Genomic DNA, 11,923 nt, shown 5'->3' with positions numbered 1-11,923 from the left:
AGCTAGGGTGTAGAGGAAGACCAACTCACTATATGAGAGGTGCATTTAAAAGTCTGATGGCAGCAGGGAAGAAGCTGTTCTTGAGTCGGTTGGTACGTGATCTCAGACTTTTGTATCTTTTTCCCGATGGAAGAAGGTGGAAGAGAGAATGTCCGGTGTGCGTGGGGTCCTTGATTATGCTGGCTGCTTTGCCGAGGCAGCGGGAAGTGTAGACCTGTTACATCATGTTACAATCAAGTTAGTCTCCACTTCAATAGCCTCGTGATAAAACAGCAATTCATCTACCTACAGCACTGGCCAGATGGGCAGAATGGCCTCATTCTGTTGTTCCATGAATAACCCTGTTCACAACCATTATCCTCTCATTTTATTCCTTTTTCTTTCAATGCTAGTTCTATCGGAAATTCCTTGTTACCATTCATTAGCCAGTGGAAATATCCTTTCACCGCTTCACCTCGTGTACTGTTTAATTACTTCCAGATTATATGTGCTGAGGTTTCTAAAGATTAACGCAGCTTTTAGAACCTTTTGTTTTAAAAGAAAATTTCTCTTTATTTACATTTACACGCAAATCACTGAAAAATACGACAGAAAAATACAGCAGAATTATAAAACAAAAACCATTTAGAGAGTTGACTTAACATATTGTTTCCATTATAAAACCTCGTTTGAAAAGCCTAGAAGAGAAAAAATCATTCCCATAGCCCTTTTCACCACCGCCTAAAGTGTTTGACAGTTAATTCCTGTTATTTTAAGTTTTCTAAACGGTGACAAAATTCATAATGCTAAAGTGCAAAGGGACTTGGGAGTCCTAGTCCAGGATTCTCTAAAGGTAAACTTGCAGGTTGAGTCCGTAATTAAGAAAGCAAATGTAATGTTGTCATTTATCTCAAGAGGCTTGGAATACAAAAGCAGGGATGTACTTCTGAGGTTTTATAAAGCACTGGTTAGGCCCCATTTGGAGTACTGTGAGCAATTTTGGGCCCCACGCCTCAGGAAGGACATACTGGCACTGGAGCGGGTCCAGCGGAGATTCACACGGATGATCCCAGGAATGGTAGGCCTGACATACGATGAACGTCTGAGGATCGTGGGATTATATTCATTGGAGTTTAGGAGGTTGAGGGGAGATCTGATAGAAACTTACAAGATAATGAACGGCTTAGATAGGATGGACGTAGGGAAGTTGTTTCCATTAGCAGGGGAGACTAGGACGCGGGGGCACAGCCTTAGAATAAAAGGGAGTCACTTTAGAACAGAGATGAGGAGAAATTTCTTCAGCCAGAGAGTGGTAGGTCTGTGGAATTCATTGCCACAGAGGGCTGTGGAGGCCGAGACGTTGAGCGTCTTCAAGACAGAAATTGATAAATTCTTGATTTCTCGAGGAATTAAGGGCTATGGGGAGAGAGCGGGTAAATGGAGTTGAAATCAACCATGATTGAATGGTGGAGTGGACTCGATGGGCCGAATGGCCTTACTTCCGCTCCTATGTCTTATGGTCTTATGGTAGTCACTGTTGAAATGTATGAAATTTCTGCACAGCGAATCCCAAATAATGGGGGCAGCACGGTGGCACAGTGGTTAGCACTGCTGCCTCACAGCACCAGGGACCCGGGTTCAATTCCCAGCTTCAGGTCACTGTCTGTGCGGAGTCTGCACATTCTCCCCACATCTGCTTGGGTTTCCTCTGGGTGCTCCGGTTTCCTCCCACAGTCCAAAAGACGTGCTGGTTTGGTGAATTGGCCATGCTAAATTCTCCCTCAGTGCACCTGAACAGGCACCAGAGTGTGATGACTGGGGGATTTTCACTGCAACTCCATTGCAATGTTAATGTAAGCCCACTTGTGACGCTAATTAAATAAAAAATAATGTGGTAACCACCAGATAATGTGTGTTAGCAATATTGAGTGATCAATAAATATTAGCCAAGACATCTATATTATTAAATATTAAATAGATTATTAAATATTAGCCAAGATCTTCTTTGATATAATAGTCGTGGGATCTTTTGCACTCACCTGAAAGGGCAGTGCAGCACTCCCTCAATACTGCTTTGGAACATCAGCCGGGACTTCTGTACTCAAACCTCTGAAGTGAGACTTGAACCCACAACCTTCTGATGCTGGGGCAAGAGTGTAACTGTGATAAGAAATTATGCTGGCTCTGGTTATAACTTTAAAATTATGAAAAGGACTTTTTAATATATAAGAAAACTAAAAGCAAATCTGACCCTTTACCTGAGAAAGCATTCCCATTTTATTTGCTGCCTTCTGCTGACCTCTGGTGGACATCAATAGAATTGCAAAACTTTTAGCTCAGTTACGAGTAGCCAAAGAAATGTGGGTAATTGTGAGTAATTTGGAGAAATAAAATAGAATCTAGAATAATGGATGTGAGAACTAATTTTATTTCAGGTTTATAAGCCAAGTGTTTAGAACCAGACATGACAAAATGGCAACAGGAGGTTGCCATTTAGCCCAGCACACCTCTCCCATAGATCAGTTCAAAACGAATGCAAATGTCCTGCATTCTTCCCACAGTGCAGCATCCTCAAATTAGGGGTCCTGGGATTATTTATGTCCATGTGAGAGGCAAGGCCGAGCCTCGTTCTAGCAAATCATCTGAAAGACAGCAGCTCCGACTGTACAGCACTCCCTCGGGTACTGGATAGAAGTGTCAGCTCAGGTTATGTGATCATGTCTCTGCTAACTCAGGAGTCAGAGTACAATCCACTGAGGACCAACATTACAGGGAATGTCGTCCTGTTCTTGAAATTGAAATTGGAGCACTACCATCTCGCGGGATGGAGGGAATCCCCCAAAAAAAGAAGGAATAAGAACATCATTTCTCTTCTTTAATCCAAATATTCACCTTAGAAATGATAAGCCACTCTGTCTGATCTTCTAACACCACCACTCACACACAATCAATCAGATCAGAGATCTGGGCCGTAACGTTCTCCATTTCAAACTTCCCAGCACTGAACATGCCAAGTTCTCTGTAAGATTTGCAGTTCTGGCGATTAATTTCTGATACTATGTCCGTGCCCACCTGCAGGATGCCAAAACGGAGAATATCCCCTTTGTGTTCTGGAGATCCAGTCCAAATGCAGATTTTTGTAATTATAACCGGGTGCATAAAGGCGATGAGGAAGTAGTTTCCCTCCTTGTCCAGAATAGTCCAACCCCAGGTTCATAAGCTTTGACGGGCAAATGTTGTAAACTGGGATGTCAGTGAAAATCAAGGCAGGGTAATTGTCAGGCAGACTGCCCGTATTCTCCTGGAACTCATTGTCCTTCAGCTTGTTGGAGTTCCCTTTAAATGACCAGTAGGTGCCTATGTGGTGGGAAAGGGATGGCTTAAACCTGATCTCTTGGGGCTGGGCTTTGACCCTGTGGAAGTGCTCCAGGAGCCAGTCGCAAGGCATTTTATCGTAGGGTGGCACGGTGGCACAGTGGTTAGCACTGCAGTCTCACAGCGCCAGGGACCCGGGTTCAATTCCGGCCTCAGGTCACTGTCTGTGTGGAATTTGCACATTCTCCCCGTGTCTGCGTGGTTTTCCTCCGGGTGCTCCAGTTTCCTCCCACAGTCCAAAGATGCGCCAGTTAGGTTGATTAGCCATGCTAAATTGACCCTAGTGTCAGGGTGATTGGCAGGGGTAAATGTCTAGGGTTACAGGAATAGGGCTGGGTGGGATTGTGGTCAGTGCAGACTCGATGGGCCAAATGGCTTCCTTCTGCACTGTAGGGATTCTATGAACATCAGCAGGCACCTGGCCAGCTACGTTACAGCTTGCCAATGTAACCCAGCTTCAAGAGGGTCAGAGTTGTCCATGTTGAGCTCGTAGTCAAGGCGATAAACTTCTGAATGGAGGAGAGGAAGTTTTGAGCGCACGAAACATCGTCCTCCAACATCAAGTAGTAATCGGACAGGTCGGAGCAGGGGTTGACCAGGAAGGCATAATCCACTTTGACCTGAACCGAATTCTCTCCAAAGCGTCATTGTAATTCCTTTTGAGCCTCTCCAAAGTTGGGTAAATGTGCTGTGGGCATCGAATGATACGCAGGCGCCCTGCATCAATGTGTGACACAAACTTGGCTTTGATCTCCACAGAGGTCTTTAAGTTCCAGGACACATTGAAGACAGTGAGGTAAATCACCACCACCGTCTGCTGCAGCTCTTTGACGCTGGACTTCTGAAAGATGGACTGGGTTGTGTCCATCAGATAGTTTCCTGGCTGGCGTTTGACTGTGGAGATCCCTATTGTCAAGTATTCTGGAGAAAAGCCAAAACAAAATGACAAGTTTTGGATTATTTAGGCGGGGGGGGAAATAAAGCAACTTTCTTGCTTAGAAACATCAGGAAAGAAAAGACATTGGGAAGAACTTGCTGGGAGATAATAGTTTAATAGAGCTCACAGTTATTCAAGTGTACATTGCCCACAGATTTCAGACAAGGGAGAGATACACAACACATGGTGAGTGGCCGCACATTGCCGGGTGATTTACGCTGTTCTGCCTTTAGCCCTCAATCTTCCCCTGCATTTTGCTAAAATGTGTATTAATTACCCGTGAGCATGCTACAGCTAGGTAGGTCTGGTATTTCATAGCGTAAGGACCCTTTAACCAGGAGATTTATCTTCCTACAATTCCACTCAACCTTTTTGGGAGAGGGAACAATTTAAACTGTTCAATCTCATTCCTGTAGGCGCGAAATTGTTTAGAGATCTTTAAGATATCAAATATAAATTCTTTAATTTGGGGACCAGGTCGGGAGGTGGATTTGAGACCAGGGAGAGATCAGCCATGATCTGATTGAATGGCAGATCAGGTTTGAAGGGCTAAGTTGCCTACTTCTGCTCCTAAGTCCTATGTTCCTACGTTAATGGCTTTTCCTCAGTCCCTTTTCTCTCTCTCACCAGAACTCTGCCGCCCCGCCTGCCACGGAATCTGAATGGGCGAGGGGCGGACAGCGGAAATGTCTCGCTCGAGTGAGGCCATAAAATCTCGCCTTCTGTGTGAATTCAATCTTCCTTTCCTTCACTTTATTTCTCTTTCTGGACATGATTTTTGTCTTTTAAAAAGCATTTAGACAGTTACATGGGTAAGATGGGTGTAGAGGGATATGGGCCAAACACAGGCAATTGGGACTAGCTTAGTGGTTAAAAAAAAGGGCGGCATGGACAAATTGGGCTGAAGGGCCTGTTTCCATGCTGTAAACTCTATGACTCTATGATTTGACTTAAATTCATCGAATTTCCTTCTTCATTGTTGGTCTGTTTCTCTCTTAGTCCTTAAATCTCCTTGGTTAAAGTGACAGACTGTTGGCCCCATTGTTCACTGAGGTGTCCGGCGTGCTATTGCAGAGAGCACTGTTATCGGCTCACACTCCCATCAAGCTATGGGGCAAAAACAGCTAAAGCTTAAGGATGCATGAAAATGTCTAACTAAAAGGGCATACACCACGAGATGCCCCACTCCAGCAAAGTCCGAGCCAGTATTTCCTGCATGTCGTGAAATGTTGAAGAGATGTTGAGATTTTTATGTTCCGAGCATCTTGGTTTCAACTCATCCAAAAATCTGTCACCCACACCCCACCTTGCACACCATCACCGCTGTGTTTGCCAATCACCACTGCCTCCACGGCCAACAAAACCTCGATATTAAAATATTCATCCTGGAGTTCAAATCCCCCCATGACCTTTCCCCTTTCTACTTTTGCCTTAGACGCAGCAGCCAATGGAGGAGTGATGAAGACTGGGGATGAAAAAGCAACCAGAATTCAAGAAGTCCGGGCACCTCAGAGGGTTTGTGCAGCTTGAAGAGATTACAGAGATAGGGACTGGATGAAGCCACAGAGGGATTTACAAACCAGGATGAGAATTTGAAAAATGGAGGCATTGCCAAACCGGGAGCCAATGCAGGCCAGAGAGCACAGGGGTGATGGTTGAATGGGAGTTACAATTTGGGCAGCAGGATCTGGGTTTATTTAGATGGGAGGTTGGTCAGGAGAGTCGCAGAATCTCGAGAAGGATGCCATTAGGCATGGTGGCACAGTGGTTAGCACTGCTGATTCACAGTGCCAGGGACCTGGGTTCAATTCCCGGCTTGGGTCATTGTCTGAGCAGAGTCTGCACGTTCTCCCCGTGTCTGTGTGGGTTTCCTCCGGGTGCTCCGGTTTCCTCCCACAGTCCGAAAGGTGTGCTGGTTAGGCACATTGGCATTGCTAAATTCTCCCTCAGTGTACCCGAACAGGTGCCGGAGTGTGGCGACTAGGGGATTTTCACAGTAACTTCAGTTTTTGAGGAAGAGAAGGTGTTACAGGCTAATATGCTGGAGGAAATAGATGTTCGGAGGGAGGATGTACTGGCAGTTTTGAATAAACTGAAGGTCGATAAGTCCCCTGGGCCTGATGAAATGTATCCTAGGATTCTTTGGGAGGCAAGGGATGAGATTGCAGAGCCTTTGGCTTTGATCTTTGGGTCCTCACTGTCCGCGGGGATGGTGCCAGAGGACTGGAGAGTGGCGAATGTTGTTCCTCTGTTTAAGAAGGGGAATAGAAATGACCCTGGTAATTATAGACCGGTTAGTCTTACTTCGGTGGTTGGTAAATTGATGGAAAAGGTCCTTAGGGATGGGATTTACAACCATTTAGAAAGATGCGGATTAATCTGGGATAGTCAGCACGGATTCGTGAAGGGCAAGTCTTGCCTCACAAATTTGATTGAATTTTTTGAGGATGTAACTAAGTGTGTTGATGAAGGTAGGGCAGTTGATGTCATATACATGGATTTTAGTAAGGCGTTTGATAAGGTCCCCCATGGTCAGCTTATGATGAAAGTAAGGAGGTGTGGGATAGAGGGAAAGTTGGCCGATTGGATAGGTAACTGGCTATCTGATCGAAGACAGAGGGTGGTGGTGGATGGAAAATTTTCGGACTGGAGGCAGGTTGCTAGCAGAGTGCCACAGCGATCAGTGCTTGGTCCTCTGCTCTTTGTGATTTTTATGAATGACTTAGAGGAGGGGGCTGAAGGGTGAATCAGTAAATTTGCTGATGACACCAAGATTGGTGGAGTAGTGGATGAGGTGGAGGGCTGTTGTAGGCTGCAAAGAGACATAGATAGGATGCAAAGCTGGGCTGAAAAATGGCAAATGGAGTTTAACCCTGATAAATGTGAGGTGATTCATTTTGGTAGGACTAATTTAAATGTGGATTACAGGGTCAAAGGTAGGGTTCTGAAGACTGTGGAGGAACAGAGAGATCTTGGGGTCCATATCCACAGATCTCTAAAGGTTGCCACTCAAGTGGATAGAGCTGTGAAGAAGGCCTATAGTGTGTTAGCTTTTATTAATAGGGGGTTGGAGTGTGGTGGACCTCAGTTGTGCCTTTGTCCTATATGGACCACCGTTGTGTGTGCTTGTCATACCTGGACACATCCCCTTCCAGTTTGGGTCCTCCCCTCAGCACCTAGTATAAAGGTGGCTGTCTCCTCCCCCTTGTTCAGTCCAGGTCGGTTATTTGTTGGGATCTGCTCCTGATTCTGTTGTGAATAAAAGCCTACACTTATATTGGCACACAGGTAGTCTTTCGCCTTATTGATAGCGCATCAGGGAGTTTAAGAGCCATGGGGTTATGCTGCAACATACAGGACCTTGGTGAGACCACATTTGGAATATTGTGTGCAGTTCTGGTCACCTCACTATAAGAAGGATGTGGAAGCGCTGGAAAGAGTGCAGAGGAGATTTACCAGGATGCTGCCTGGTTTGGAGGGTAGGTCTTATGAGGAAAGGTTGAGGGAGCTAGGGCTGTTCTCTCTGGAGCATTAGGCACTGGCTACAGGGGAGATCTCAGAGGTTTGGAGAATAGCCAATGTTATTCCTTTGTTTAAGAAGGGTAGCAAGAATAATCCAGGTAATTACAGGTCGGTGAGCTTTATATCAGTGTAGGAAAATTATTGGAGAGGATTCTTCGAGACAGGATTTAGTCCCACTTGGAAATAAGTGGACATATTAGTGAGAGGCAACATGGTTTTGTGAAGGGGAGGTCGTGCCTCACTAACTTGATCAAGTTTTTCGAGGAAGTGACGAAGATGATTGATAAGGGTGGGCAGTGGATGTAGTCTACATGGACTTCAATAAGGCCTTTGACAAGGTCCCTCATGGCAGACTGGTGCAGAAGGTGAAGTCGCACGGGATCAGAGTTGAGCTGGCAAGGTGGATACAGAACTGGCTCGGTCATAAAGGACAGAGGGTAGCAGTGGAAGGGTGCGTTTCTGAATGGAAGGCTGTGACAAGTGGCGTTCCTCAGGGATCAGTGCTGGGACCTTTGCTGTTTGTAATATATATAACTGATTTGGAGGAAAATGTAACTGGTTTGATTAGTAAGTTTGCAGATGACACAAAGCTTGGTGGATTTGCAGTTAGCAATGAGGACCATCAGAGGATACAACAGGATATAGATCGGCTGGAGACTTGGGCGGAGAGATGGCAGATGGAATTTAATCCGGACAAATGTGAGGTAATGCATTTGGGAAGGTCTAATACAGATAGTAAATATACAGTAAATGGCAGAATCCTTAAGAGTATTGATAGGCAGAGGGATCTGGGTGTACAAGTACACAGGTCACTGAAAGCGGCAACGCAGATGGAGAAGATAGTCAAGAAGGTATAAGGCATGCTTGCCTTCATCGGCCAGGGCATTGAGTTTAAAAATTGGCAAGTCATGTTGCAGCTTTATAAAACCTCAGTTAGGCCGCACTTGGAATATAGTGTTCAATTCTGGTCGCCAGAAGGATGTGGAGGCTTTGGAGAGGGTACAGAAAAGATTTACCAGGATGTTGCCTGGTATGGAGGGCATTAGCTATGAGGAGAGGTTGGAGAAATTTGGTTTTGTTCTCACTTGAACGAGAGAGGTTGAGGGGCGACCTGATAGAAGTCTACAAGATTGGACAGAGTTTTTTCCCAGGGTGGAAGAATCAATTACTAGGGGGCATAGATTTAAGGTGTGAGGGGCAAGGTTTAAAGGAGATGTACGAGGCAAGTTTTTTACACAGAGGGTGGTGGGTGCTGCTGCAGGGGGCAGATAGTGGAAGCAGATGTGATAGTAACTTTTAAGTGGCATCTTGAGAAATACATGAATAGGATGGGAATAGAAGGATATGATCCCCAGAAGCGAAGGGGTTTTAGTTCAGTAGGGCAGCATGGTCAGTGCAGGCTTGGCGGGTCGAAGGGCCTGTTTCTGTGCTGTAATTATCATTGTTCTTTGTTCATGTCCAACCTGCCAATGTTAACAGAATCCATAGAATCCCTACAGTGCAGAAGCAGGCCATTTGGCCCATTGAGTCTGCACTGACACAGCTTATTGGAAGAAGACAAAGAGAAAGAAAGAATAATTCTACAAATTCATGTTTCCAGTAATAAGATCACCAATATATTTCACCTCCCACCTTCAACCATTTGCTCACCATCTCCAATTGTTTGGTAACCTCTGGTTGGATCTGACACCAATGCAATGCAACCATTAAATGGTGCAACCATTAGGTGGTGCAAAGCCAGCACATGGTGTATAATTGCCATTGTCAGTTCAGGCAGCTGCCAGTAAGAAAGATGGTGCCATTCAATTGTTCACAGTCAACAAATACAAATAACACTGTTGACATAATACCTTGTGACTAAGGCAAGTGTGCTACCAACTGTGGCATGGCCTACACTCTAATCATTAATCGGGGTGAATTAGATTTTGTTTATTTCTCAGAAACTACATAAAATATGAAGATGAGAGAGAAATAAGTGCACAAAACAACATGACAATACAGTTTTACTAAAGAGCCCCATAATGTTTGGCAGGATAATTGGCACTTTCAGCTCATGAAAGGAACACAGTGCAGTTTCCTGAATTGAACTAAATATTTGTGTAGAATAACCTCGGAAGGCAGGACTCGAACCTGTAGTCCTTGGATAATATCAGGATTTATACCAAATTCAAAAGCCTTATCCATTAGGCCACACAGATAAGACATCTGACTTCACACTTCGCTGAAGATGCGTATTGACATCATCTGGGAGTGCAAAGAGGGATACGGGCAGTTTTCCATCTTGGACGTTTTGGAATGATGTCAACAATTGCCCCACGCATGCAGGGACCACGGTGCATGCGCAGAACGACCACAGAGGCCATCTTTAATGCCAACAGCCACTTCAACAGCAGTGGCAACACATACTCCTTAACTTTTAAACTAAATGTGTTCAAGGAAAATGATAAAACGCGCAATAAAGTTAGCAATGTCATTCCCCCATGCCTTTCTCTGCTTCTCTACTTGTTCGTAGCCTGTCACATCTCTGACCTTTTCCCATTCTGACAATGGGCCATTGACCTGAAACGTTAACTCTGTTAGTCTCTCCATGGATGCTGCCTGGCCTGCAGACTATTTCCAGAATTTTCTGTTTTTATTCCAGATTTCCAGTATTTTGCCTTTGTTATTCCAGAATTGGGACACCCTCACACGCACACACACACCCTGCCGTTTTCCTTCTGCTAAAACCAAAATAGGCAGGAATCGGGGGGATAGGTGTTGCACACTACATCCTGTCAAGCTGCATATGCGAATTTGTGAATTGATGCAGCCCAGGGGGAGAAATCCAGAGCTTAGGGTCCAGGAAGCGGAAGGCAATGACGGGAGCGATTAAAATTGAGGATGTGCAAGAATTGGAGTAGCGCAGAGGGCGGGGAGGGTTGTTGGGCTGGAGGAGATTACAAAGATGGTCCATTATGGTCCACATTATGGTTTTGTGAAGGGTAGGTCGTGCCTCACAAACCTTATTGAGTTCTTTGAGAAGGTGACCAAAGAGGTGGATGAGGGTAAAGCGGTTGATGTGGTGTATATGGATTTCAGCAAAGCGTTTGATAAAGTTCCCCATGGTAAGCTTTTGCAGAAAATACGGACACATGGGATTGAGGGTGATTTAGTAGTTTGGATCAGGAATTGGCTAGCTGTAAGAAAACAAAGGGTGGTAGTTGATGGGAAATATTCATCCTGGAGTTCAGTTACTAGTGGTGTACCGCAAGGATCTGTTTTGGGGCCACTGCTGTTTGTCATTTTTATTAATGACTTGGATGAGGGCGTGGAAGGATGGATTAGTAAATTTGCGGATGACACTAAAGTCGGTGGAGTTGTAGACAGTGCGGAGGGAAGTGGCAGGTTACAGAGGGACATAGATAGCTGCAGAGCTGAGCTGAGAGGTGGCAAATGGAGTTTATTGCGGAAAAGTGTGAGGTGATTCACTTTGGAAGGAGTAACAGGAATACAGAGTACTGGGCTAATGGTAAGATACTTGGTAGTGTGGATGAACAGAGGGATCTGGGTGTCCATGTGCATAGATCCCTGAAAGTTGGGACCCAGGTTGATAGGGTTGTTAAGAAGGCGTACGGCGTGTTAGCTTTTATTGGTAGAGGGATTGAGTTTCGGAGCCAGGAGGTCATGCTGCAACTGTACAAAACTCTGGTGCGGCCGCATTGAAAGTATTGCGTACAGTTCTGGTCGCCGCATTATAGGAAAGATGTGGAAGTGTTGGAAAGGGTGCAGAGGAGATTTACCAGGACGTTGCCTGGTATGGTAGGAAAATCGTATGAGGAAAGGCTGAGGGGCTTGAGGTTGTTTTCGTTAGAGAGAAGGTTAAGAGGTGACTTAATAGAGGCATACAAGATGATCAGAGGATTAGATAGGGTGGATAGTGAGAGCCTTTTTCCTCGGATGGTGTTGGCTAGCATGAGGGGACATAGCTTTAAATTGAGGGGTGAGAGATATAGGACAGATGTTAGAGGTAGGTTCTTTACTCAGAGAGTAGTAAGGGCGTGGAATGCCCTGCCTGCAGCAGTGGTGGACACGTCAATGTTGAGAGCGTTCAAGTGGTTATTGGATAAACAT

At 45.2% G+C, this 11,923-nt stretch overlaps 1 pseudogene; it reads right to left on the bottom strand.

Annotated features, from left to right (window-relative positions):
• Positions 1-2,841: 2,841 nt before the first annotated feature.
• On the bottom strand, positions 2,842-9,575 carry LOC144499277 (alpha-1,3-mannosyl-glycoprotein 4-beta-N-acetylglucosaminyltransferase C-like; annotated as a pseudogene).
• Positions 9,576-11,923: the final 2,348 nt, after the last annotated feature.

This window comes from Mustelus asterias, chromosome 9 (genome assembly GCF_964213995.1).
Source record: "Mustelus asterias chromosome 9, sMusAst1.hap1.1, whole genome shotgun sequence".
Lineage (NCBI taxonomy): Eukaryota > Metazoa > Chordata > Chondrichthyes > Carcharhiniformes > Triakidae > Mustelus > Mustelus asterias.
This window is presented reverse-complemented; position numbering and strand designations above follow the sequence as displayed.